The sequence below is a fragment of the Triturus cristatus genome, chromosome 5_2, assembly GCF_964204655.1.
Source record: "Triturus cristatus chromosome 5_2, aTriCri1.1, whole genome shotgun sequence".
In the NCBI taxonomy this organism is placed as follows: domain Eukaryota; kingdom Metazoa; phylum Chordata; class Amphibia; order Caudata; family Salamandridae; genus Triturus; species Triturus cristatus.
This window is the reverse complement of record NC_140588.1, coordinates 567,185,179-567,190,077: the sequence shown is the minus strand read 5'-3', so window position 1 is coordinate 567,190,077 and position 4,899 is coordinate 567,185,179.

Here is a 4,899-nt window from a genome sequence, read left to right as displayed (position 1 = left end):
GAATGTACACCCGTGTATGTACACCCGTGTATGTACGAGACGTACCCCCACCCGTGAATGTACACCCGTGTATGTACGAGACGTACCCCCACCCGTGAATGTACACCCGTGTATGTACACCTGTGTATGTACGAGACGTACCCCCACCCGTGAATGTACACCCGTGTATGTACACCCGTGTATGTACGAGACGTACCCCCACCCGTGAATGTACACCCGTGTATGTACACCTGTGTATGTACGAGACGTACCCCCACCCGTGAATGTACACCCGTGTATGTATACCCGTGTATGTACGAGACGTACCCCCACCCGTGAATGTACACCCGTGTATGTACACCTGTGTATGTACACCCGTGTATGTACGAGACGTACCGCGTAGCGCTGGGGGTCCGCACCGTACATACACGGGTGGGGGTACGTCTCGAACATACACGGGTGTACATACACGGGTGGGGGTACATCTCGTACGTACACTGGTGTACATACACGGGTGTACATACACTGGTGTACATTCACGGGTGGGGGTAAGTCTCATATACACACACGGGTGTACATACACGGGTGTACATTCACAGGTGTGCATACATGGGTGTACATACACGGGTGGGGGGACGGCGCGTACATACGGGGGCTGAGGGGGGGGGGGCGGCGCGTATGCGGGCACATGTCTCCATGGTTGCTATAGAAGTTCGCTCCGTACGGTGTTTTTTCCATACGGTTGTACAATCGGACGCACGGGACGGATCGTACTTGCGCGCTCGGACTTCAGTTTTACGATTCGTACGGAAAATCGTTCGGGGACGTGTCGGACACTTTTCCCGACCCGAGGACGTGTCGGGGAATTTTCCCAATGCGATTCGTATGTATTTTTTCCCATATGAATCGTACTTGCCAGTTTGTACGGTACTTGTACGATTCGTACGGAAAAAAATCCGGATACGATTCGTACGGGGAAAATTTCTCCAGGATCGGAATCGGCACCTTAATGTCTACATTTGGCAAAGCAAGATCTCTCACCATACCTCTTTTTTCTGCATAGCTGTGACCTACAATCCACACTGTGAACATCTTTCAAGGAGATCTGGATGCACTCAGAAGGTGTCTTTCAGTAGAATGGCAATATGAAATGAAAGACAGTTGTAAAATGGAGGCATACATATTTTTCAAATAAAAAGAACTCATTGGCTGATTCAAATCTTTTTACAGTAAAAAGTAGGCTGTATGTGTACATTTTTAGAAGCATGTTTTGTATTGGTTCAGAAAATTGTGTTCCCACAGAAGATTAATTTGGATTTGCTGTTAGGTTTGACAGGTGAAGCACTCTTGCTCTTTGGATTTGAAACATTGTGTGCTGAACTTCTGACCTCTCTCCTCACGGCAGTGTTCCATGAGCTGTTGCTATGGTAGCAGGCAGAAGTCAAGTTGGGGGAAGGGTACATTTGGAAAAGGGTTGAAGTTTTCAACCAATAGAAATGTGTGATTTCATTTGAAAAAATGTGGGAAGCACTGAGATTTGTAATTACCATGTATATGTATGAAAAAAGAGAGGGAAACATTGCCATTTACTGGTTCTGGAGAGAGGAGAGAGGTGTAGAGCTCTGATATTCTGACTCTGATAATATGCTGTTTGAGTGCCACATTTCTTTCTAAACTAAGTAATTTTAAAGGTGAGATATGAGTTTGAGAGAGGATGTATGTGGTGATTTTTTATATAAATATTAGAATTCTGATTCTTCTTTAAAAGTTATGTTTTACATTTTGTGGTTTGGGAGATATTTAACGGTCTTTAACTAGTTAAATATTATGGAGTGTGTTTTTACCATAAGTTAAGGTGTACTGGTATCACTGAGGAATACTGTTTTGTGCCTAGAATCAACCCATGAGTCTGTGTGCACACAGGAATTGTTGTTAGAGATTTTAATAGTGATGGTCCGGTTCTGTAAGAATGGCATTTGTAGGAAAGGGGCAGCTTTCTTTTTGTAAATATGATGGTTTCCATTCAGCATAAATCTGTAAGACACAAATGGGAGGCAAATGCTAACACATTTGAAATTGATATCGCAGATTTTGCTTCGAATCATGCAATTGCTGAGCTTGGTCATACATATACAAAACTGCAATTAAACCTTGCCACACATGTACTTTTACATACATTACTACAATGTTTAAGCTGTTATGGATGCATGCATGAATATGTCTTTTGCAACTGAAAATACACAGTCTGCATAAGCAGACTGTTAGCACACACCCAGCAGTTTATCCTGTACAATCATGCTTAGTATTCACAAGTGAGTGGTGTTTCAGGTAGCAGTGAGTAACGCAAATACATTCAACATCACTAAGGCTGATTTCTTTTGCTGGGGTGTAGTCAGTCACCAAGGCCACACATGTTCATGGTCTCAAAAAGCTGTTTGCACATGTGCTGTTTTCTGTTTCTGAAAACTGTATGAAAATGTATCAGACTATTAGAGTAATTATCACTTGCAGAAAAAAACAGCAGTAAGTGTGCTTTCAAATTGACAAGCAAATTTCGTTTTCTGACAAGAATCACAGCATGAGTCTGTGAGCACACAGGAATTGTTGTCAGAGATGTATTTCGTGTCACTCTGGTTCTTTTAGAATTGCATTGGTAGGAAAGGGGAGGTTTTGAATGTTGTCAGATTTTATTTCTGTTGACCTGGTTCTGTAAGAATGCCATTTGTATAAAAGGGTCAGCTTTTTTTTGGGTACTGTGATGGTTTCTATTCACTATAAATCAGTATCAGACAAATAGGAGGCAAATGATAACACATTTGAAATAGATATAGCAGATTTTGCTACTAAACATGGAATGGGTGAGGTTGGTCCTACATATACAAAACTCCAATTAAACCTTGCCACACGTGTACTTTTACATACATTACTACAATGTTTATGCTGTTATGGATGTATACATGCATATGTCTCTTGTAACTGAAAATACACAGTCTGCATAAGCAGACTCTTAGCACACACCCAGCAGTTTATCCTGTAGAATCATGCTTAGTATTCACAAGTGAGTGGTGTTTCAGGTAGCAGTGAGTAACACTAATACATTCAACATCACTAAGGCTGATTTCTTTTGCTGAAGTGTAGTTAATCACCAAGGTCACACATGTTCATGGTCTCAAAAAGCTGTTTGCACATGTGCTCTTTTCTGTTTCTGAAAACTGTAATGAAAATGTATCAGACTGTTAGAGTACTTACCACTTGCAGAAAAAACCAGTAGTAAGTGTGCTTTGAAATTGGCAAGCAAATTTCATTTTCTGCCTAGAATCACAGCATGAGTCTGTGAGCACACAGGAATTGTTGTCAGAGATGTATTTCGTGTCACTCTGGTTCTTTTTGGATGCATGCATGAATATGTCTCTTGTAACTGAAAATACACAGTCTGCATAAGCAGACCTTAGCACACACCCAGCAGTTTATCCTGTAGAATCATGCTTAGTATTCACAAGTGAGTGGTGTTTCAGGTAGCAGTGAGTAACGCTAATACATTCAACATCACTAAGGCTGATTTCTTTTGCTGGAGTGTAGTCAGTCACCAAGGTCACACATGTTCATGGTCTCAAAAAGCTGTTTGCACATGTGCTGTTATCTGTATCTGAAAACTGTAATGAAAATGTATCAGACTGTTAGAGTACTTAACACTTGCAGAAAAAAACAGTAGTAAGTGTGCTTTGAAATTGGCAAGCAAATTTCGTTTTCTGCTTAGAATCACACCATGAGTCTGTGAGCACACTGGAATTGTTCTCAGAGATCTATTTCGTGACACTCTGCTTCTTTTAGAATTGCATTTGTATGAAAGGGGAAGCTTGTTTTCTGGAAATGTGATGGTTAGCATTCAGCCCAAAACAGTATCTCAAATAAGAGGCAAATGCTAACATATTTGAAATCAACATGGTAGATTTTTCTTCCACTCTTGCAATGGGTCATGTAGTTGCTACATGCTAAAAACTCATATTAACCCTTACCACACATGTAGTCTTACATACATGTTTACAGTGTTTAAGCAGTTATGTAAGGGTCCATTCAAGTCTCTCTTGCACCTGACAGTAGACAGTCTCCAGAACCACACTCTTAGCAGAGAGCTAGCTGTTATTCCTGTACACTCATGCTTACTAATCAGCACTGTGTGGTGTTTTAGGTAGGATGAGGAACGCTAATGCATTGAACATCACCAATGTTCATTATCTTTGCTGGAGTGTAGTCAGTCAGCCAGGTTACACATGTACATGCTCTGAAAAAGCTGTTTGGACATGTGCTCTTTTCTGCCTCTCTAAACTATAAAGAAAATGTGTCAGACTGTTAGAGTAATTAACAGTTGCAAAAAAAAAAAGTAAGTGTGCTTTTGAATTGCAAATCAAATATCATGGTCTGCCTAGAATCACACCAAGAGTCTGTGTGCACACAGGAATTGTTCTTAGAGATTAAATTTGTGTTGGTTTTGTTGTGTTTTTCACTTGTAGGAAAGGGGTAGATAGTGTTATAAGATTAGAAAAGATCATAAAAAATATAGTAATATATTTAAATTACAAAAGGGTATTTTTTTTTAGTTTCTTTCAGGTATTGCTGCAGAGCAGTGATGGAAATATAAGATGCCTATAAAATCAAGAAAGCGAAAACAACAGAAAAAACATGTATATTTGAAGACAACTGGAGGACCCAAGTTAGTTGAAGATGCTCATGTTGGGAAAAATAAAAAGTCTTCTGGTAAGCAGACAAAGGAATTCTTTAAAAATATATTCAAAAAAAGGAAAAATTTAAAAAATGTCCCCATTGGAAAAACTGTTTCAAGTAGAAAACAACAGGACAATAGTGAGAATTTACTAAATGCTAATGTACAAGCAGAAGCAATAAAAATTGACTTGAAAAGAA